The sequence below is a fragment of the Staurois parvus genome, unplaced genomic scaffold, assembly GCF_062004578.1.
Source record: "Staurois parvus isolate SC_StPar_1 unplaced genomic scaffold, SC_StPar_1.0 ptg000137l, whole genome shotgun sequence".
Classification (NCBI taxonomy): domain Eukaryota; kingdom Metazoa; phylum Chordata; class Amphibia; order Anura; family Ranidae; genus Staurois; species Staurois parvus.
In genome coordinates this window covers 16,894,371-16,919,045 of record NW_028317933.1, presented here as the reverse complement: position 1 = coordinate 16,919,045, position 24,675 = coordinate 16,894,371, and the positions used below count along the sequence as shown (strand labels likewise).

Genomic DNA, 24,675 nt, shown 5'->3' with positions numbered 1-24,675 from the left:
TGTGATTGGCCCAGCTTGTGCATGTGATCGCTGTGACCATTCACAGCTAGACACACTAGTATACAATGGATGACATGAATGAAGCCATCCACTGTATACAACTGTCATGTGACCTGCTGTGATTGGTCAGAGCAGGTCACATGGTACCGGCAACGGGGTCGGTACTCAGATCTGTCATCGACCGTGTCCGAGGTACACGGCCAGTGACAGATCGCGCCACTGCATGGCTCTGCAGGCGCACAAACTGCGCATGCCCGAAAGGACACCATATGGCGTCCACCCAGAACGCTGAGAGATTTTGCCGGCCGCCAATCAGCCATTGGCCGGGCGGCAAGAGGTTAAATACCACCAAAAAAAGCTCTGTTTGTGTAAAAAAATTATATAACCTTAAATTGAGGTACAGTGTTTTATGACCGAGCAATTGCCAGTTAAAGTAGCACATTGCTGAGTAGCAAAAAAAATGTCTTGGTCATGAAGGGGGTAAAACCTTCCGGAAATCAAGTAGTTAATGTATATTTATAGTCAATAATTCAAATTTGACCATGTTACCTTCAAAATCTGGCAGTATACCAAATGTTCCTAATTCTTTAGTTAGGTTAAGGATTGAAATTGAAGGGTTGGCTAAGCAAAACAGGTCTGAACTGAAATGTTATGCAAATGTTTTACCATCAAAGATCATCATAATGCGGATTTAGGATACTAAAGAATTATACATCTGCTTACTCATATATATGTAAAATGTTTTCCAGTATTCTATACAGAGACCATCAGGGCTTGGGGATTTCCCGTTGGGGAAGGAGAAAGGGGCGTTATAAAGTTCTTTCTTGGTAAATTGTATGCTCTCCTATTTTTATAATCATTTGAAATCTTAAATTAGCTAAACTCTCTTTAAATATTCAGTAATCCACTTCTTCCTTCTTTTTTTTTCCTAATCTTAAATTGCAAAGGTCCTGCTAAAAGTTATAAAATGTTAATATAAAATATGGCCAGTGATTTTATTTGATTGATATATGTTTGGGAATTCAAAGTTTCATCTAGGTTGGTCAAAAGATTTGCTACCTTCTTTGTAAAACTTTGCATTTAAGCTCCCAGGATCAGGCCCTCCTATCCCTCTTGTATTGAACTGTATCGTTACTGTATTGTCTCCCTTTATATTGTAAAGCGCTGAGCAAACTGTTGGCGCTATATAAATACTGTATAATAATAATAATATGACAAAATATAAAGTTTTTTCTACAGTAATTCATTTTTATATGCTTTTTCAGTAGACATGGCAAGACATTCTTTATGTGACTGCTCAAGCTTGCTCATTATGTTTTTTTATAATAGTTGAGGTATATTTTTGTACTTGTTCTTTTTCCTAGTAACTATACTAATGAGAATATTTCTTATTACAGATTTATAAGTTTCCCAGATCATGGTAGTAGAAATCTTTAAAAGTTCATGATTGAGCTAGCAGCTTCTTACTTTTTTATAATTGAATCAACTCAATTTCAGATCTTGCATTTTTGTTACAGTCTTATTGTTAAAAATATGGGATATTGGTCAGATCTTATTGTTAAAAATATGGGAGTATATTTATGGTGCTGTGTGAAACCTACGTGCGAGTCAAAAGTTCTAAGCTGCACAAGGCAAAGATCAATTCTGTTATAGGAATTGTAACTTTATGAGTATTAGGTATCTTTTTGTAAAGGACCTAGGTTTCTCCAAATATTAGTCAACTGCTGGGTTTTATAATAGAGGAACTGCTGTCAGTGCTTCTATATAAATATAAACAAAGCCTGAAAACTCTTTGCAGGCTTTGTTTATACAGGAGTCACTGTCAGAATTCCTGTAACAAGACCTGAACAAGCGTGAACACAATGAAGGACGCAGCCTCCATTTTGTTAAGAATCTCCATTTTCTCCCCTCATACTTTCCCCCCTCCCTCTCTGAGAGGTACAGTGACATATGGCAGCATGTGTGTGTGTGTCAAAAGTGTCACAGGCCAGAGCCCAGCAGGGGGGCTATAAGCTATAGGACCCCAAAGGGTGCTGGGGCTTCCCTGTCCTAAGAACCTGTAAAATTTAGCACCTCGTAAAAAGATAACGCAGCCTTCCCAGGAGTTCAAGGCATTCCAGAGAAGCAGGAAACCAGATAACCTTTTTAAAAATCCATTTTTCCCCTATGTCTCATATCTTGGCATATGAGAGACTTACATAAAAACCAGGCATATCTTCAGATTGGCCACGAGGAGACAAACAGTTTGGTAGGTCACTCTCCCTGACTGGAATACATAGGAAAGCAGAAAAGTAGATCTCGTGAACCATTCAAATATGTATTTCATATTTCATATCTACCCGCTCCTCAGAGGCAGCTGCATAATAATCTACCCGCGGGTAGAATGTCACTTGTGCATAGGAAAAGTTATGAGCAAAATATGAGTTATGAGAGATTTTGGCTATAGTTTAGGCCTCCGCCCGACGATCCCTCCCTAAACGGGGCATTGTTCCTTGACTTCAGAGACACCCCCTGCTAGAGAACCACAAAATGGGCTGTCAGGCCTAAGAGAGCTAAGTTGAAGAATTCTCCCATTTAACATCAATACCACCTGGGGAGACCCGTACCCTTTCGCTCTGAAACTTGATCTGCTAACCCAGGACTTTGGCAAGTACTTTAACCTCTCTCTGTTATCTCTTTGCTGTGCTGTTGTTCTCTGTATATTTATATATATATATATATTGGTTACATCTTTTTTCTGTAAATATTTTTATTGCACCCTTTTTGACCTTCTAGTAATAAATCTTTCCTTCTGAAAGTGTTGAACTGTTTCTATAGCTCTTATTTGCAATTTACAAATTCCTGCCTCTAAAAGAGTGCTACTGTGTTTGTTTAACCCTCTGTATAACCGGCCTGCGGTGACCGTGTTATACAGACGATTATATAAACCATTATAGTGTTATTGCTGGTATAGCTGTGTTTCCTCTTTCTCTGTACAAAAAAGGGGTGGTGGCAGTGTGAAGGTATAATTGCGTAATTAACCTGACCCAGTAACAATCGCTCAGGCTGCCGGTACATAGATTATGGTCCAATTAGATGGAAAATCGTTGTGCAGGGTGCAGCTAGGTGTGGCATTGTTACGCACGTGACATCGCGGTTTTAGATTGGCTAGTCCTTCGTTCACGAGTTTAGTGAGAAGGGCTGGGGTCGGACGCCACGGTCATCACATATTGGTGACAGCGATTGTGGGATCGTCGCATATTGGTGGCAGCGATCCCGCGTCCGTCACAATCAGTATTTTTTTTTTTTTACACAATTTGCTTATAGCAAAGAATTACTTTGCTATAAGCAAGCATTTACCTGAATGACATCGATTCATTCAGGGTTTTATTTTTTTTGTGCTTAGCTGTGATTTGGCCACGGCTAATCACATGACACAGCTGGGCTGTGATTGGCCCAACTTGTGCATGTGATCGCTGTGACCATTCACAGCTAGACACACTAGTATACAATGGATGGCATGAATGAAGCCATCCATTGTATACAACTGTCATGTGACCTGCTGTGATTGGTCACAGCAGGTCACATGGTACCAGCAATGGGGCCGGTACTCAGATCTGTCATCGGCCGTGTACGATGTACACGGCCGGTGACAGATCGCACTGCTGCACGGCTCTGCAGGCGCGCAAACTGCGCATGCCCGAAAGGACGCCATATGGCGTCCACCCAGAACGCTGAGGGATTTTGCCGGCCGCCAATCGGCCATTGGCCGGGCAGCAAGAGGTTAATTACCACCAAAAAAAAGCTCTGTTTGTGTAAAAAAATTATATAACTTTAAATTGAGGTACAGTGTTTTATTACTGAGCAATTGCCAGTTAAAGTAGCACAGTGCTGAGTAGCAAAAAAATGTCCTGGTCATGAAGGGGGTAAAACCTTCCGGAAATCAAGTAGTTAATGTATATTTATAGTCAATAATTCAAATTTGACCATGTTATCTGGTAATATACCAAATGTTCCCAATTCTTTAGTTAGGTTAAGGATTGAGATTGAAGGGTTGGCTAAGCAAAACAGGTCTGAACTGAAATGTTATGCAAATGTTTTACCATCAAAGATCATCAGAATGCGGATTTAGGACACTAAAGAATTATACATCTGCTTACTCATATATATGTAAAATGTTTTGCAGTATTCTATACAGAGACCATCAGGGCTTGAGGATTTCCCGTTGGGGAAGGAGAAAGGGGCGTTATAAAGTTCTTTCTTGGTAAATTGTATGCTCTTCTATTTTTATAATTATTTTTATAAAATATTTGAAATCTTAAATTAGCTAAACTCTCTATAAATATTCAGTAATCCACACCTTCCTTCTTTTTTTTTCCTGATCTCAAATTGCAAAGGTCCTGCTAAAAGTTATAAAATGTTAATATAAAATATGGCCAGTGTTGGATTCGATTTTATTTGATTGATATATGTTTGGGAATTCAAAATTTCATCTAGGTTGGTCAAAAGATTTGCTACCTTCTTTGTAAAACTTTGCATTTAAGCTCCAAGGAGCAGAGCCAGGGGCGGACTGACAACTCATGGGGCCCCTGGGCAATAGGGGATCATGGGGCCCCTGTGTCCTTGCCCAAACTCAAAAAAGCCTATGAAAAAGGTACCAGGGGCATCTCATGGGGCCCCCTACTGGCCCTCGGACTGTGCCCGAGTTTCCAAATGGTCAGTCCGCCCCTGAGCAGGGCCCTCCTATCCCTCTTGAATTGAACTGTATTGTTGCTGTATTGTCTCCTGTTATATTGTAAAGCGCTGAGCAAACTGTTGGCGCTATATAAATCCTGTATAATTATTATAATAATATGACAAAATATAAAGTTTTTTCTACAGTAATACATTTTTATATGCTTTTTCAGTAGACATGGCAAGACATTCTTTATGTGACTGCTCAAGTTTGCTAATTATGTTTTAATATAATATTTGAGGTGTATTTTTGTACTTGTTCTTTTTCCTAGTAACTATACTAATGAGAATATCTCTTATTACAGATTTATAAGTTTCCCAGATCATGGTAGTAGAAATCATTAAAAGTTCATGATTGAGCTAGCAGCCTCTTACTTTTTTATACCTGAATCAACTCAATTTCAGATCTTGCATTTTTGTTAAAGTCCTAATGTTAAAAATATGGGATATTGGTCAGATCTTATTGTTAAAAATATGGGAGTATATTTATGGTGCTGTGTGAAACCTACGTGCGAGTCAAAAGTTCTAAGCTGCACAAGGCAAAGATCAATTCTGCTATAGGAATTGTAACTTTATGAGTAGTAGGTATCTTTTTGTAAAGGACCTAGGTTTCTCCAAATATTAGTCAACTGCTGGCTTTTATAATGGAGGAACTGCTGTCAGTGCTTCTATGTAAATATAAACAAAGCCTGAAAACTCTTTGCAGGCTTTGTTTATACAGGAGTCACTGTCAGAATTCCTGTAACAAGACCTGAAACTTGGCTGTCAAAACGACATCTGCTCGTGCAGATTTCAGGTGTCCTTAGTGGTGCCTATATGAGTGGGTCTACCTTGCACAGATTTCACCTGTCCCTTATTGTATTGCCATTTATAGACCCCTGTAAAAAAGTGTTATTAAACTATCAAATATGTTTGTTACAAATTCTGTATATAGAACAGACAGTGCACAGTCCATATGTGCTTTTATGCTTCACAGCAACAAGGAAACAGGAAACTTTATTAATAGGAAAGACATAGAGTATATCATAGATGGAGCTACAAACTTTTAAATATTGCCATCTACTGGTGAAGAATATATTTCTACTGAATACTGATGTAGTTGTGGCACAAAAAACAGTTGCAAAGGGCAACTGTTTAGGTTACTAAGAGCTGATTTCCACCTGTATGCAATGCTTGGCAACGCATGATACAGCCATAATACCATACATGTTTTAGTGTGTTTGGTTGTATGGTGCATATGGTTTCTTACTATTCTCTACTAATACATTCTAAATGTAGAATCTTTTTGTCCTAGTTTCTAAAGCAAGCAAGGGCTGCTAATATGAAGTTATACAGGGGTTAGCCAAAAAAATGGAAACACTACATGATTTGCTGGAGTGAAAGTGACAACATGTTTCCCGTTGAAAGCGGAAGTGATGTAACATTCTTTTGCTTCTGCTGTGTGATGAGACACCTAACTAACAGGTGGGAAGCTTCATGTTCGTCATTCACTGCGTACGCTGCTAATAATACAGAGATGTGAGAGCTTACTGCGTTTCAAAGAGGGCAAATTATTGGTGCCGCTTAGCTGGTGCTTCTGTGACTGAAGTTGGCAATTTATTTTCCATGTTGCAAGATACAGTATCAAAGGTTATGACAGCATATACAGTGTGCGGGAAAATGTTGTCTGAAGCATAAGTGCGGACGACATGGTCAACTGACCGAAAGGGACTAAAGGACATTGCGCAGGATTGGGAATAAGAACACAACTGCTGCAAATGTGACTGCAGAGCTCAATCTCAGTTTTACTGTAACATTTCCAACACCATGCTTCACAGTTGGTATGAGGGTATTCTCTTGAAATGCTGTTTTCAGTCTTCACAGGATCTTATTCTGTGTCTTTGCAGCCACTTCCAGTCTACTTACATGCACTCTGAAAATGGCTGCATGATATTTTCACATTGGGTTTTCTGATGATGACAACAGTGGACAATGCCTGCACAAGGTGTGTTGAAACGAACACTTCTAGTCTCCACTGGAAACCCATGTTTTAGGGTATCAATGCGGGAACATAATTGGGAAACCGGGACAGAGCGTTGTCACTGTATATCAGGAACTATCTGAACAAGGTCCTTCAAAGAAGTGTCACCAGGTATTATTTAAAGGAAAGCAACAAAAATATTGACATTTTTTTAAATATTATCAATATGTTAACCCCTTCACGCCTAAGGGTAAAACAAATCTTAAAGCCTAAGCGCAATTTTGCATTTTTTGCATGTGTTAGAAAACCGTACATATCATCACAACTACTTTATACATGCAGATGGATTATACCTTGTCTTTCTCAGAACAAATTGGGCTTTCATTTGGTGGTAAATGGTAATTGATAGATCCAGATTTGTTTTTTATTATCAAAGGAAAACTGACCCAAAATAGTAAAAAAAAACCTTTTTTTTTTTTTAAATTTAGCTGTATATTTCTTGCTACTATGATGACCAACCACCAAAAAACAACCTAAAATAATTTCTCCTGCTCTTGACAAGCGCAGCAATAACACGTGTGTATTTTGTTGTTCGTACCTGTAGTACAGCCCAGAAACAATAGTGCGCATTTTGCTTTTTTTTTTTTCATCCTGTCACTAAGCAGTGACACTGATACTAATTTAAACATTAAAAAAAAATCCTGACCAAAAAAAAAAATACTGACCATGACCCTTGACCATGACCTTCACTTTGACCTTGACTTTGACCCAAACACTAACCCTGGCACTGACCTAGATCAAACCTTGATTTAGGTTTTTTTGTTATTATTTTTGTTTATTTATATATTTTTTAACACACTTTTTTTCCAATGTATATCTCTCCTCCATTCAGAGAGCGAAAACAAGTGGGGCAGGCTTCACAGTGACTGATCACTGTGATAGCCAATCAGAGGCTATCACAGTGATCATGTGGCCCGGAATCGAGAGTTCCAGGTTCCTATCATTAGAACGGGACCTGGGGCTCTCACTGAAACCCCAGTCTTTGTGCTGGGAGTGTGCCGCACAGAGCACGCCAGCACAAAGACAGGTACACAAATTAATGGCCCCATGGAAAAAAGCCCAGTTTTGTGAGCCGATAATTTGTGTATGCTCGGAGTTAAAGTATATATTAGATTTTAATGACTGGATATACAACCACTGGCCACTTTATTAGGTACACCTGTTCAATTGCTCTGTAACACAAATTGCTACTCAGCCAATCACATGGCAGCAAATCAATGCATTTAGGCATCTAGGCATGGTGAAGATGACCTACTGAAGATCAAACCGAGCATCAGAAAGGGGATTTAAGTGACTTTGAACGTGGCTGTTTGTGCCAGACGAGTTGGTGTGAGTGTTTCAAAAACTGCTGATCTACTGGGATTTTCACGCACAACCATCTCTAGGGTTTTTTGAGAATGGTCCGATAAACAGAAAATATCCAGTGAGCGGCAGTTGTGTGGACAAAAAATCCTTGTTGATGTCAGAGGTCAGAGGAGAATGGGCAGACTGGTTTGAGATCATAGAATGGCAACAGTAACTCAAATAACCACTCGTTACAACCAAGGTATGCAGAATACCATCTCTGAATGCACAACACATCGAACCTTGAAGCAGATGGGCTACAGCAACAGAAGACCACACCGGGTGCCATTCGTGTCAGCTTAGAACAGGAAACGGAGGCTACAATTCGCACATGCTCACCATCTGTCATGTGTATCTGTTCATCGCAGTCCCAGTTGGGTGAAATGGTTGTAGTAAGTGGTTATTTGAGTTGCTGTTGCCTTTGTATCACCTCGAACCCCTCTGCCCATTCTCCTCTGTCCTTTGACATCAACAAGGAATTTCTGTCCACACAACTGCAGCTCACTGGATATTTTCAGTTTTTCGGACCATTCTCTGTAAACCCTAGAGATGGCTGTGCAGGAAAATCCCAGTAGATCAGCAGTTTTTTAAATACTCAAACCAGCATGTCTTGCACCAATAACCATGCCATGTTCAAAGTCACTTAAATCCCCTTTCTTCCCCATTCTGATACTAGATTTTGAACCTCAGCTTTACCATGTCTAGTTGCCTAAATGCATTGAGTTGCTGCTATGTGATTGGCTGATTAGCAATTTGTGTTACCAAGCAATTGAAAAGGTGTACCTAATAAAGTGGTTGGTGAGTGTAAATTAAAAAAATAAATAAAATATTAAAGTGTGCAAAATCTTCATGCAGCAGCTGTGCACCAACCACCAAGTGCTTATAATGCCGCTTATCAAATCCTTAGACCCCACAACTCAAGAGGTCTAAATCAGCATTTAAAAGATGACAAATCCTGGATAGATGGATCTCACACCTCAGCAAGCCTCAAGCCTCACTCTCTCAGCGCCATTTAAAAACATTTGTTATTAAACCAAGTGGGTACTCACAAAACAAATAGAATGGCAAGTGTATCACACAGTATCACCGCATCTCCGGACAGGCATGATGATGTCACTTCTAAACTCTGCCCTGAGCATGTTTCATCCAATGGACAAAGATGTCCCCTTGCAAGATGTGCCATCGAACAAAATGTACGCAGGGCAGAGTTTAGCAGTGACATCATCACGCCCGCCCAGAGAGCCAATACTTCACTTTGGGACATCCCATCGGACAAAACATGCGTAGGGCAGAGTTTAGCGATGACATCATCACGCCCGCCCAGAGAGCCAATACTTCACTTTGGGACATCCCATCGGACAAAACATGCGTAGGGCAGAGTTTAGCGATGACATCATCACGCCCGCCCAGAGAGCCAATACTTCACTTTGGGACATCCTATCGGACAAAACATGCGTAAGGCAGAGTTTAGCGAAGACATCATCACGCCCACCCAGAGAGCCAATACTTCACTTTGGGACATCCCATCGGACAAAACATGCGTAGGGCAGAGTTTAGCGGTGACATCATGACGCCCACCCAGTGAGTCAATACGTCTGTATGGGATTTCCTTGCTCTTTCTTTGGTATGGGCCTTTGCTGCTGAGTCTGGTATATAAGAAGCAATCCAGTGATCACTTTTGGGGCATGGTATTCATGAAAGAGTGAGGCTTGAGGCTTGTTAAGGTGTAAAAGGAAGAGAGTTGGAGCCATCCCTCCACCCATCCATCTACAGTATCTGGGATTATTTTTGTCAGTTACCAAAAAGAGAATCCCCGTCAACTATCCATGGAGCCCAAGGGTGACCGTGTGCCTGGCTGAGGGTCAACAACTTGAAAAAGAACCCTGGGCATCCTTCTAGTGGCTCCTGTGGGGGTAGCACTACATTTATACGTTTATTTCTCTGGACTGGACTGTAGAGAATCAAGTAAAAATAAATTCTGCTGACACTCCCTCCTGTAAAGCCAATGTATTGCATTACTCAGAATAGACAAAGCACAAGTTCTATTTTAATGAAAACATTTTTTTATATTTATTAATATAATAACACGTCATCATTTAGTTATATGTGTTTTATTTATTTTTATTAGTATACTTAGTATTATATAGTATACTTTTTGTTTGCTGCCATTGTGTGTTGTTATGTCTTGTATTTTTTGGATCTAATTGCAGGACTCCTGTGGTTTAGCATTGTACGTATGTATTTAATGTCTTCATGTTGTGTTTTTTCCACCTCCAGTCTCTATTACATAGAGCTGCAGGCTCAGGGTCTGTTCTGTGTCCAGCTGTGTGGTCTGTGGGAAAGAGGAGGAGCAGAGCGCACTGTGTGTGTGTATGTGTGTGAGTGTGTGCTTTATATAAGCCTCTGCAGCCCCATCTATGCTGTAGTGTCATTGCAGGATCTGCACAGCATCTACAATCTATAAGTGAGCACAGGGGTTAGGTAAGTGAAAAACTGAGTAATGTGTAAACGGGGATATTACACTTTTATTTCTGCATTAGACTATAATGAATTTGTTTGCTTTTTTTATTACCTGTGCTTTTATTTCTCCATTGCTAAGACTTTCTGTAATTGTCCAACCAGTGTACACCGAATGAATGAATCTGGATTACAAAAGCTTGTGTTATTACTTGACTTTTAATAGGACTTTTAATAGGCAGACACGTTAATAAGTCAATAAAACAACTCAAAGAGAATGGATGTAGAATATCTTACAGCAACAATTGACTTCCACCTTTGATCGGTTAATGGCTAATGCTTTGCTGTGGGTTACTTTATTTATTGCCCTTTGCCTTGACCAATATAAAATTTTGGAACTTGGAATTTCTGCCTTTCATCTCAGTAGAACAGACCGTAGTAAGGATTCATGTACTCTATTAAGTACCGTATGTCTTGCAGTGATGTAGCTGGAAACGACAGTACCCATTGGTCATAAATAGGGTTTGTTAATGGCCATCCACTGATCCCCTATGGTGGTGTAACTTCTTACTAATAATTCTCTGCAAAATATTTTTCACCTAGATAAAAATCCAGAAATATGTCCACTTTGTTGCTGGTAATCATTTTTGTTACTTTTTTACCCATGTTCTAATTATTATTAAAGTTGGAATCCCAGTCAAATCCCAATCCATCCTATGGAATGATATATGCAATTACACAAGCTGGAGAAGAAGTAGAGCAGCTTCCCATAGCAGCCAATCACATTTTATTTATCAAATGATACATAGAATCCGCCGACTTAGGGCAAAAATATTTTTTTCCTTCCAGCTGTCTTTTTCCAGGTTTCATAACTCATATTATATCACCTAATATTCTTTATGGTTTCCTGGCTCATCCACACTTTATTTCAGTATCACTCTAGGAAGATTAACATAATGCCAGTCCTCACAGCTCTACTGATTTCATTTTTGGGAAAATTAGGTTATTATGTATTTAGTTCTCTTATCAGGAGAAAAGTTGTTCTTACTAAACACAAAGTTCTTAGAAGCTCGTTCTTAAATGCGGTTCTTTTATATGGATGAGCAAGCAAGCAAAGGCAGGATATGGTGATACAGTTAATCACTGGTACTCAATTGCAAATATCCTATCCTGAGACAAATTATTCAAACTGCCTACAAATCAGTGTGCTCTTCACAAGTGTATTCCTTTTTCCCTTCCAGAGGAGCCAGAAGCAAGATTGAGCATACCCTGCAATTTACAGACATGATTTCCTTGTTTCTAGGAATCTTAGCTGAACATTCCTAACAAGAGTGTCTCTTACCATAAGCTTTCTGGTGTACTTTTCTTTAAGCGAATTCCAACAAGCTTTCCTAGGTCACACAAGAGATGATTTTTTTCTATTTTCTTTTGCAGTTTTAAAATTAACCACTTGCCCTTCAAAGGATTTCCCCCCCCCCTCCTGACCATTTTTTGCGTTGCAGCGCTGCATTACTTTAACTGACAATTGCACGTTCATGCAACGCTGAACCCAAATTAAATATACGTCTTTTCCCCACAAATAGAGCTTTCTTTTGTGGGTATTTGGTCGCCTGTGCTTTTTTATTTTTTGCACTATAAAAAAAAAGACCAACAATTTTGAGAAAAAAACAATATTTTTGACTTTTTTGCTATTAAGCATGTACAGTAAAAAAAATTTTAAAAATCAAATTTCGTCATAAATTTAGGCCAAAATGCTGCTACATGTCTTTGCTAAAAAAAATCCCAGTACGTGTAAATTAATTGGTTTACGTGAACGTTATAGCATTTACAAATGGCGGTTTATATACTGGGATTTTTTTTTTTTACTAGTAATGGCGGTGATCAGTGACTTATAGCAGTATTGCAGGACTGCGGCGGACATTCTGACACTGGGGGGAACTGACTTGGTGTCACTGTCATCCCCAGTGACACCAATACAGTGATCAGTGCTAATAAAAAGCACTGACAGTGTACTAATGGCACTGGGCAGGAAGGGGTTAACGTGGGGCAATCAAAGGGTTAACTGTGTGCCGTGTGCCATTTTACATTGTGTCCCGTGTGTGCTTCACTGTAAGCATACTGCTTTGCATGGCTATGGGTATATATACGTGATTTTGCACACCCGTGCAGTACTTCTCCTATAGGGTGAACGGGAAGCAGTTAAAATGGTAGAACAACACATCCATAACAAATAAAATAGGATAGTATGTGCTGGTTGGAAAGTGAAGTGAAAGAATAGTTTGTCATACAAATGTAAGGAATGGTTGAAATACAGTATACTGTATTGGCTTGTTTTTTTCTGTCTGTGTCTTGTTTAGATAATTTGCCTTCACCTTCTGCGTTGGAGATGCAGCAGGATAGGAGAAGAAATTTCTTCACACTGAGGGTAATTCCCCTCTTAGTTGTCACAAGGGGCGGACTGAGCATTTGGAATCTCGGGCACTGCCCGAGGGCCCGGGGTCAGTAGGGGGCCCCATGAGATGCCCCTGGTACCTTTTTCATAGGCTTTTTTGAGTTTGGGCAAGGACACAGGGGCCCCATGATCTCCTATTGCCCGGGGGCCCCATGAGTTGTCAGTCCGCCCCTGGTTGTCACTAGAACAAGTGACCTCAGTGAAAGATTTCCCCTCACCTCCTGTTCTGGTGACAGCTCAAAAATTTTGGATCTGCCTTAACTTTCTGTTTTGGTGACAATGGCCAATAAGACATATAAAGAGGGTGAATCTCCCCTTTCGGGATACAGACAGCAATGAAAACCCAACTGAGCTTCTATTCCTTCCCTACTATATCCAAAACAACGAGAAAACGTTATAACTTTACTTATTTATTTATTTCAGGTACTTATATAGCGCCGTGAATTTACGCAGCACTTTACATATATACTGTACATTCACATCAGTCCCTAACCCTCAAGGGGTGTACAATTTAAGGTCCCTAACTTACATTCATACATACACATACTAGGGACAATTTAGACAGAAGCCAATTAACCTACCAGCATGTCTTTTGACTGTGGGAGGAAACCGGAGTACCCGGAGGAAACCCACGCAGGCACAGGGAGAACCTATACTTTGGCATACTTTAAAACAATTGTATCCATTCAGTGTATCCTTTTAGCACATAATCCCCAAGTATAACTGTGCTGTATCTCTCACATCTACAGACAAAGGAGAACAAGTACCATCAACTGAAATCCAGAAATGTATTTTACACATAAACTCTCTGAGATAGCATGCGACACACAGCTCAATTGTCATTGAAACTTATGATTTTAAAACATATTTGAGGATAAGCACATATTAGATAATTTTCTAGAACAGTGAAAATGGTTTGCTGTAACCCGTAATAGCCAGCCAGGCTTCATGGTTCATCAGATCAATGAAAGACATTTTGTTACTCTCAGCTTCTGTTATTTGCATCATGTTTTATGCTTCTATGTTGGATCAATCCACCAAAAAAAAAAAATGTGAAACGTCAATCATAGGTGGGGTTTACTGATCTCGAGCACAAGGGTTTACGTCCCAAGATCCTTCTGCCATTGCTCCTTCCTCTGTCTCACCCACCTTGTTGTATTTCAGTGTTCCCCACCATCTCAGAGTGTTCCTGTTTGCCAAGAAAAAACATAGATTAGAAAACAATTAGAGGACAATGAGATCCCTCATAATCTACAAGGTTATTGAAACTCAAACTTGCATATTGATATCAAAAGCTGTCAGGTGATAACAAATAAAATTGTACAGACCAAAATATGTAGGAAACCATTGCTGTCTTCTTAGAATACTAGTTGGTTTAAAGGCTCTAATGCTTTTGGTTAAAACTCCTTTTATTGAATTTCAAAGGAAAGCTAGGATACGGGTAAAACTTTATGATATTGCTTGTAGAATGGGTGCAGAAAATATTGGAGAAGAGGAGGGAAGGGAAGAAGGGGGTATGGGAGTATGAGTGGAAGCAACGGCAAGGATTGCTATCCAAGGTATGGGTGTTAGTACCATGTCAACATTGAGTGGTGCTGTTGATTAAGATGTCAAGAAGTTTTGGAATACCTGAGAGAATCTAAACATGGACCAGCTCAACCTATTGCGGTGTAATAGGTCCATCCTATCTGTGTCTACTGCTATCAGGCTCTTTGTATGCATTAGATTGTTCATAATAATATGTCATAAAGGCATGCGCTAAATATATATATCACCAAATAAATAAGTGTCCATATTAAATCTGTGCAAGTCCAAAAAAATTAATCAAAATCAATCATTTTGGACTTGCACAGATTTAATATGGACACTTATTTATTTGGTGATATATATATATTTAGTGCATGCCTTTATGACATATTGTTAATTTTGCCAAATTTATTATATATAATTTTTGGTTGGGTGTATTTTTTTTTTAATATATTTTTATGGGCGCTTTTTCTATTTTGATTTTTTTATTAGATTGTTCATGTTTGGGTTCCAATGGTTTGAGTTACTGGCCCTGAATGAGCATGGTGATTAGGAGTGCTGACTTCATTGTATGCTTTTTTTCTGCAACAGACAGTTTTAACTAACCAGGAAATCTATTTTAGCTGGAGGTCAGTAATGGTCACAACATACAAGTATTTCTGTGAATACAGGTTCTTTATCTATCATCTTCCAAGAATTGAAATATCAGTTTTGAGTGGACAGTCTCTTTACACAATCCCTTTACAGCCTATGGATTGCTTAAGTCCTAGCATTGATATTTATATATTTTTACTGTTTAAATATAATTTTTTCCACTTGGTATATAAATTCACTGTTTTGAACTTAAGATGCATGAACCAATGAAGTTCTAATGAGGTTTATATTGGCATTTCCAAAATGAAGTGACTGGTTGAGAATGTCTAACCTTCCACATTTAATGCTTATGTTATTTTGATATCTTGGTTATGCTTTATTCATTATTATTTTACTTTATGCACAATCCCATCTGGCGGCTGGACAAACCCAAAGATTTAGAAAAGTTTTGCCTATTGATTAAGCTTTGCAAAGAAAAAAATTCACTAATACCACACAATGTTTAGAAATTAATTACTGAACTCCAAATATCTACATTATCACTTAGGGTTAGCACTTGACACACCAAATATGAGCATATACAGTACATGCACTAGTTGCTAATAGGCAAATTAATCCTTCATTAGTCTAGTGGCCAATGTAAACATGATACCAGCAACTGACTATAAAATCATCTGGACAAAACTTGTAAAAGATAGTTCAGTTGAATGACCAGCAGATGCACATTTGTTTCAGGTAGTTGTGCATGTTCATACTCCATGCAGACAACGCTGGTGCTGACTTGGGGCAACTGGAGTCATCTGCTAGGAACTGATGGGTTCTTTCCCTGATTTTGGCCAGTAAGTTGGGTGAAGTTTCGTAGGCAATATAGTGCAAGTAAACTTTCTGATATGACTGGATTATTTGACATTCATCTCATTCATGTCTATGGACACTCTTAGTTGCCATATCACATTGTATAAAAGTGCTCTGAAACCTGGTATGTACTGTACCTGCTTATCTGATCTACTTCAGATACTGAGACACTGATCATATGATCCCAGCCAAAGCTGTTTAGGGGACTGATATTCAGTGACAGCTGGCCAAACATGGACAGATTTCCCCCTTTAGCTTGGATCACCTGACTAATGCCTAGACATTTGGTCACAGGACCAAGAGTGGAGGAATATTGGCACAGTGTTTTATTCAGTTGAGGTCATTCTATACCATTTTATTTATGTATTTATTTAGTGTGGCAGGAAATATAAGCTAAGGTTGGGCTGTAGTATAGTGTTACATTTCAAAAATCATTTGTATTGAATGTCAGCCTTACAGGTACTACAGAATTTAAACAATTTGAAACTTTGGTTTATTAACAGGGGTGGACTGACAACTCATGGGGCCCCCGGGCAATAGGGGATCATGGGGCCCCTGTGTCCTCTCCCACACTCAAATCACACCCAAAAAAGCATATGAAAGGTACCAGAGACATCTCATGGGGCCCCCTACTGACCCCGGGCCCTCGGGCAGTGCCCGAGTTCCCCAATGGTCAGTCCGCCCCTGTTTATTAATTAATCTGAAGTCTCTGACACTACTGTCAGGTTATGCTGAGGCTATACTTTCAGACATCTTATATCTTCCCAGGTCTCTTAGATAACAAAGACAGCAGGGAAAGGAAAACGACTCCCCAGGTATTCTGTAATAGAATGACTGCTTTGACCAAGGCTTTTTTGGAGGGAAAGCAGCAGTTCTACTGTAAATGCAAAATGTTTATACTTGATTGTACTCACAATATGTTAATGATATATTCATTGTTCAATATATATATTGAGATTTGTATGATTGAAGAGTAAAGAGCATAGTGTGCACTATGGATCATGATCCATTATCCCAGCGGGAATGTGATAGCATTCTTCCTAAGCCCTCTGGTTCTGTTCACTGACATGTGCATAGCTGGATAAACCATTAACATGTATAAGTTGTTGGCAGGTTAGGACACGCAGCAAAACAAAGTAAAAAATACAGTAGCATAACGTAATTTACTATGAGCAGATGGAATCACTCTTATGTAAACTCTTATGGAAAACATATCACAAGATGCCGCCGGTGGCATTCTATATTGCAAGTATGACATTGCTAAATGTTAATTGTAATTTTTAATGTAAAACTGGATTTTTCAATGAAATTTCCAATTTTGCAATTGTCACATTTGCTTTAAAATGGTGAAATTTGCTTTAAAAAAAAATCACTTGACTTTGTTTTTTTTAACAAGGTCACGTGACCACTATGTTAACTGAATGGTTTTGTCCCACCATTGCTGGCTAGTCCATTCCTGACAGTACCCCCCCCTCAAGGAGCGGCCTCAGGACGCTCCAAACAGTCCTAGCTGGGCAAAATGTTCCACCGCCCGAGTCTGGTAACTGGCGGGATATCAAAGACTGGCACACCGGGCAGGACTCCGGGCAGCGGCACACCGGGCAGGGGCACACCGGGCAGAGGCACATTGGGCAAAGGCACACCGGGCAGGACTCCGGGCAGAGGCACACCGGGCAGGACTCCGGGCAGAGGCACATCGGGCAGGACTCCGGGCAGAGGCACATCGGGCAGGACTCCGGGCAGAGGCACATCGGGCTGGACTCCGGGCAGAGGCACATCGGGCTGGACTCCGGGCAGAGGCACATCGGGCAGGACTCCGGGCAGAGGCACATCGGGCAGGACTCCGGGCAGAGGCACATCGGATTACCAGGCGAAGCAGCAGGCAGCGGGCCACCAGGCGGAGCAGCCGGCACCGGGCCCCCGGGCGGGGCAGCAGGCACCGGGCCCCCAGGCGGGGCGACAGGCGTCGGGCCCCCAGGCGGGGCGACAGGCGTCGGGCACCATGTGCCTCTGCCCGGAGTCCAGCCCGATGTGCCTCTGCCCGGAGTCCTGCCCGATGTGCCTCTGCCCGGAGTCCTGCCCGATGTGGTCCTGCCCGGTGTGCCTCTGCCCGGAGTCCTGCCCGGTGTGCCTTTGCCCAATGTGCCTCTGCCCGGTGTGCCCCTGCCCGGTGTGCCGCTGCCCGGAGTCCTGCCCGGTGTGCCAGTCTTTGATATCCCGCCAGTTACCAGACTCGGGCGGTGGAACATTTTGCCCAGCTAGGACTGTTTGGAGCGTCCTGAGGCCGCTCCTTGAGGGGGGGGTACTGTCAGGAATGGACTAGCCAGCAATGGTGGGACTCACCTGCCTTTTGATATGCAGTACCAGGGCTGGCCAGCGGATGCTCCCAGCAATCAGAGACTCAACTTTGCAGCCAGCTAACACCTGGAACTGATTATGCTGGGGTATTTAAGGGATGGCCAGACTTGCAGACTCTGCCTTGGTGTTGTGTTTCTCTTGGGCCCTGTATCCTGTTCCTGCTCTCTGTTCCTGTCTGATTCTCTGCTACCTGTTCTGATCCCTGGCTTGTCTGACCATCCCTCTGCCTGACCCTCTGTACTACGCTGCCTGCTACCTGTTCTGATCCCTGGCTTGTGACCCTGACCATCCCTCTGCCTGACCCTCTGTACTACGCTGCTAGCTACCTGCTGAACCTGGCCTGTGACCCCGACCAATCTCCGCTTGCTCCCCCTGTACCTACCTGCCCAATTGATATTGACCCGGCCTGCCTGACGACGCTTGCTTGTATGTATTGTTATCTGTGGGTGGTTGGTTTGGTTTGTTTGCACTGTATTATGTTTAGTATTGCACTGCGTTTATGTTTGTATTGTTAGTGTTAATAAATTATATTGTTTATCACATATCTGAAGTCTGCGTTTCCCTGCGTCAGTCACACACCTCTGGCCACACCTGGGAGCCCTGACAAAGACTATATTTTTGACATTTTGCTATTAACCTCCCTGGCAGTATTCCTGAGTGTAGCTCGGGGTAAAGTTTCGGTACCACAAGCGGTAACCCTGAGCTACACTCGGGCTTACCATGCGGCGCTGCTCCGGGATCCCTCAATCACTTACCTTGTCCTGCGCTCCCGCGATGTCCCTCCTGCAGTATCCCCGGCAATGTCATCTGGCGGATGCTGGCATCTGTCATCTGGGTTCCGTCCCCTGCCAGCGTCGGGATGTATGGGGGATGGGACGGCAGGAAATTTGAAAATAACAAAAAGTGACATTCACTAAAATCACTGTCAATGTCCTGTTAAACTGCAGTATGGTCTTGGCCACCATGCTGCAGCTCAGTTTCAGGGTCTTGGCAATCTTCTTATAGCCTAGGCCATCTTTATGTAGAGCAACAATTCTTTTTTTCAGATCCTCAGAGAGTTCTTTGCCATGAGGTGCCATGTGGAACTTCCAGTGACTAGTATGAGAGCGTAAGAGCGATAACACCAAATTTAACACACCTGCTCCCCATTCACACCTGAGACCTTGTAACATTAACGAGTCACATGACACCTGGGAGGGAAAATGGCTATTTTGCCCAGTTTGGACATTTTCACTTAGGGGTGTACTCACTTTTGTTGCCAGTGGTTTAGGCATTAATGGCTGTGTGTTGAGTTATTTTGAGGGGACAGCAAATTTACACTGTTATACAAGCTGTACACTCACTACTTTACATTGTAGCAAAGTGTCATTTCTTCAGTGTTGTGACATGAAAAGATATAATAAAATATTTATAAAAATGCGAGGGGTGTACTCACTTATGTGAGATACTGTATACGTGATTTTGCACACCCACACCACTCTGTAGCAGTGTATCTGCTATAGGGCAGCGGGAAAGCGCTTAAAGGAACCCTGTGCTGGGAGAAATGTGGGGGCTGCCATTGCTGACCTCCTTATGAAAATACTATTAGCATGGCAGTCATGTTGGTGCTCTCCCTTAACACTGTTTAGAGAGGGTTTTAAGAGAAAGAGTGTCAAACTATTTTTACAGTCCATAAACAGTTTATTGGTCGCCTTGGGAATCTGTAGGACCACCTTCATTAGGCCTGGAAGCTTTTACTGAAATGTAGTAATTTGATGGGAATTATTTCCAAGGTGTAGAGCCTGCCTCGATCACCAGTCTAGAACCTAACAATGGTGTCTGTTTATGAACCAGCAGTAATAGATCGCTGCTCAGTTCTCCGGCATTCTCGGAGAACACAGTTCTCCTGTGAATGCCATTTATGAAGCATATGTAGATCAGTTCTCCAAACGAAGGGAGAACGGTCTACAAACGCTGGAAAATGGCTGATTTTACTATAATCTCGCAAGATTACAGTAAAAGATCAGTTTACTAAGAAGAGGTAAATTATCCCTGCTTAGTTTTCGGTCCCTCCGATTCTCCAGCTCTGGGCTGGAGAATCTGGAGGGAGAACACAGATCTCCAGTGAAGGGCTGAACATATTCTCCTGGGTGTCATAAACTGTGAATGACCAGAGAATAGCTGTGATCCTCTTAATCTCAGCTATTCTGTGTGTCATAAACGGACACCTATGTTATCAAATTACAGGATATTAATCCTCCACACAGCAGTCTTTGAACTTAAATTGATCACCAGTAAACTGTATTATGACTGTGAAAACCTCTCAATATAGTGATTCAGGGGCCCCACCATAGCACCTGTACTTCAGAGAGTCCCCTGACAAAACATTTTACACCTAGCTGGAACATCCAACCCAAACTAGGGATCAATGCTTTGCCTCTCTGCCCAACTTCAACATATTTCGAGTCACTAACTTGTGCTAAGTATACAGCAAGTAATGTCAGAAGTTATGTGTCAATGTCTTAAAAAGTGCAGAATGCTTTACATCAGCATGACAGGAAAATATAATTTTCAGAAGAAGAGGTTAACAATGGCTTTGTTTCCTTCATGAATTCTGATGATGGGTTTGGGGAAGCGGGGATGAGTTTTTTCCTCCACATCCTCCACACAGCAGTCTTTGAACTTAGATTGATCACCAGTAAACTGTATTATGACTGTGAAAACCTCTCAATATAGTGATTCAGGGGCCCCACCATAGCACCTGTACTTCAGAGAGCCCCATGAAAAACATTTTACACCCAGCTAGGACATCCAACCCAAAATAGGATCAGTGTATTGCCTGTCTGCCCAACTTCAACATATTTCAAGTCACTAACTTGTGCTAAGTATACAGCAAGTAATGTCAGAAGTTATGTGTCAATGTCTTAAAAAGTGTAGAATGCTTTACATCGGCATGACAGGGAAATATAATTTTCAGAAGAAGAGGTTAACAATGGCTTTGTTTCCTTCAAGAATTATGATGATGGGTTTGGGGAAGCGGGGATGAGTTTTTCCTCCACATCCTCCACACAGCAGTCTTTGAACTTAAATTGATCACCAGTAAACTGTATCATGACCGTGAAAACCTCTCAATATAGTGATTCAGGGGCCCCACCATAGCAACTGTACTTCAGAGAGCACCATGAAAAACATTTTACACCCAGCTTTCAGAAGAAGAGGTTAACAATGACTTTGTTTCCTTCAAGAATTATGATGATGGGTTTTGGGGAAGCAGGGATGAGTTTTTCCTTTATATACTGTCCTTGTGACATATGTACGAGCAGGGGCGGACTGACCATTTGGAAACTCGGGCACTGCCCGAGGGCCCGGGCTCAGTAGGGGGCCCCATGAGATGCCCCTGGTCCTTTTTCATAGGCTTTTATGAGTTTGGGCAAGGACACAGGGGCCCCATGATCCCCTATTGCCCGGGGGCCCCATGAGTTATCAGTCCGCCCCTGTGTATGAGACAGGTTTCCTTTAAGGCGGAATTAAACCCTCCTATCTTTTTCGGCCAAGGAAGCTGCCATCTTAGCTTCTGCGTGATCTGCAACTGCCATGGTGCTGTACATCTGATCAGTTATGACCCCAGCCATTTGATGGTTTGACAGTTTGAGTACGGTACAAGCAAATGTGACAGTTAGCATTCCCAGCATAGTGGACATGTAACTGTTTTCTGTTTTTGAAACTGGTAAATTGATGGGTTTTATTCTGCTTTAAAATTACTTTATAAAATGTCAGTGTGAGTATCTGGGAAGGGGGATAAGGGCGGTGGGAGTATAAAGGAGACAGCACAATTTTGTGCATGTAATTCTCTTCTTTTTTCCCCAAGTGTAAAATTTAGATAGCATATTTGTACCAAGGATTGCCCTGGTGTTGGCCAAAGCTTGTAACAGATTGACAGGAAGATTAAGGTAAAGTTGAATATTATATTGAGAAGTAGGTCACCCATGAACCATCTGCTCTTATATTTAATCATTTAGAATAAATTATGATTAATCCATTAATTAAATTGGTCTTCTGATGTGTTTTAAATAGCGACTTGTGTGTTTTTAAGATAGGGTTAAAAGGACACATTTTTACAATTATAATATAAGGAAATAATTGTAAATACAAAATCTTACAATTGTATCAATTTATAGTATAACAGAGTATGAAACAAGTGTATCACTGGTCTCTACAGGGGGACTTCTTGTAAACAAAAACCCAAAAAGGCAGGGGGCCTAGACCACACTGAGACGTCACACAACCTTCCAACAACACTGGCAGGCCATCAGACAAATTACTTCTATCCCAAAGAATATACTGTTTGTGGGTTTTTTTTAGTGTTTTGACTGCAGGAACAAAACAGAGAGTTCCTTAGTAAGATAATATCTCCAGTTGTGAACAGCAAAACATATTGTTCAGGACTCTTCTAACTGGAGAAAAAAAATACATCAAGAAAAATATTTACCACTAACTAAAAAAGACATTCTTCAAAGCTGTTGCTTCACTTAATCTCTTTGTCACAAAGTTTTCACTGAAGTTTGTTAAAATTAAACTCTAGGCTGATATTAAAAAAGCACAACTACAGGATAAGCAAATATTATCTAAATATAGGAGGCATATGTATTCTCAAAGTCATAATAAGGGCTCGTTCGCAGTATAATGCGGTGCAGGAGAGCCATGGTTCCATGCAGCTTCCCACGCCGCATTCCGAACTCAATGCCATTGCGGTCTGCTGCGGAGATCAGTTAAAAGTTAACAACACCCCAAACGTAGCACTGGCCCACACCAAATCGCATGATAGAAAGTAGCATGCGATGCAGTTGCCATGTATTTCTTAAAGTAGTGCATGCATGATTTTTAGTGTGGTGCAGTGCGATTTCAGCCCATTCAAATGAATGGTCTTGAAATCTCACCGCACAGAGCTGCAGGAGCACACAGCACGTTTCTGTGCAATTCAGCTTGGGGTATAGTGTGAACCTGCCCTAAAGGCTGTTTTTTTGTTTTGTTAAAATAATAATTAAAAAGATGTTATATTTACCTGCTCTGCCAGTCTGCCGCTGGCGCTGTCTGCTCTTCCCTCCTACGGGTTATAAGGAGGCACCCATGTGCACGCTCTCTAGAACCAGACTGTAGGGGTCCATAGACACACATAGTACTGGTAAGATATGCCCTCGCTCCCTCTTCACAGGAGTTTGGCTGACAGCAGCCTATGGCTCCCACTGAGGGGCGGACTGAACATTTGGAAACTCGGGCACTGCCCGAGGGCCCGGGGTCAGTAGGGGGCCCTATGAGATGCCCCTGGTACCTTTTTCATAGGCTTTTTTGAGTTTGGGCAAGGACACAGGGGCCCTATGATCCCCTATTGTCCAGGGGCCCCATGAGTTGTCAATCCGCCCCTGCTCCCACTGCTTTCAGAGTCTCCTGTGAGACCAGAAATGAGAGGAGCGGTGCTGCAGCCAGGACAGCCAAGGAACAGTGACAGTAATCAGGTAAGTGTTTAGGGATAGAGGTAGTTGGGACAGTCAGAGGGGCGTTTTTTACCTTGATGCAGAGAATAAAGGTAAAAAAAATTTAGAATTTAGAACCACTTTAAATCTTGGCGTGCTTTGTGTTTTTCTTCCAGATCTGTGCCATAATATGTTGTACAACGTGAAACTTTTTCTCCTTGTAGAAACTTCCTGTAATAAAGACCAGTCACTGCTGCTCTCTCTCTCCTTGTGCAGAGTAACTAGTCTTATATCCGCCCCTCCCCTCTAGTTTTCCCTCCCACCGCTCTGTTCTCAGCGTAATATATGTGCAGCACAGTGATGATGTCACCACTACTTTTATATGATAATACCAGGGTTTGCAAAGGTATTTGTAGATTTACAGTATAGCCTCTGTCGCTAATAAAGAATATATTTAAATTAACATTTTTTGCCTCAAGTTCAACTTTAAAGATCATGAATCATATTTTTAATTGCAGCTAGTCTACGTGCTTGAATCAGAATCAGGGAAAATCAGCAATCAGGTATTCAACAGTGTCATGGACTGACAAGATTGATGATCTCATTGGTGTCCCCCACTGTCCTCTACTGTCTAATCAATGACTGAATGGGGATGTGACAAAGATATATTGCTTATCTGCATTAAAGAATAATCAGAACACAAACTTTGTTCCACTGAGAAGTCAGGCAAAGGTTTAGGTAAGTGGGAGGATTTTTCCTTTACTAACTGCCCTGTAAATCTTGTAGAATAAAAAAGGGAGGAGGGGTGCAGTTGTCCCTGGGGTAGGGACAAAAAAACATAGTTTGACCTCTCCTACCAAAAAAGTGTTTATGTTTTTGCATCCCTATTGGACTATGAAAAGTCA

At 41.3% G+C, this 24,675-nt stretch overlaps 1 protein-coding gene across 1 annotated transcript in view; it reads left to right on the top strand.

The window, feature by feature from the left end:
• The first annotated feature begins 10,431 nt into the window (after nucleotides 1-10,431).
• Nucleotides 10,432-24,675, top strand: part of PLTP (phospholipid transfer protein) — an 88,664-nt gene continuing 74,420 nt past the window's right edge. Inside the window, exon 1 of the mRNA XM_089673420.1 lies at nucleotides 10,432-10,558. The gene's annotated coding sequence lies outside the window, so the exon portion shown is untranslated. The remainder of the gene's footprint in view (nucleotides 10,559-24,675) is intronic.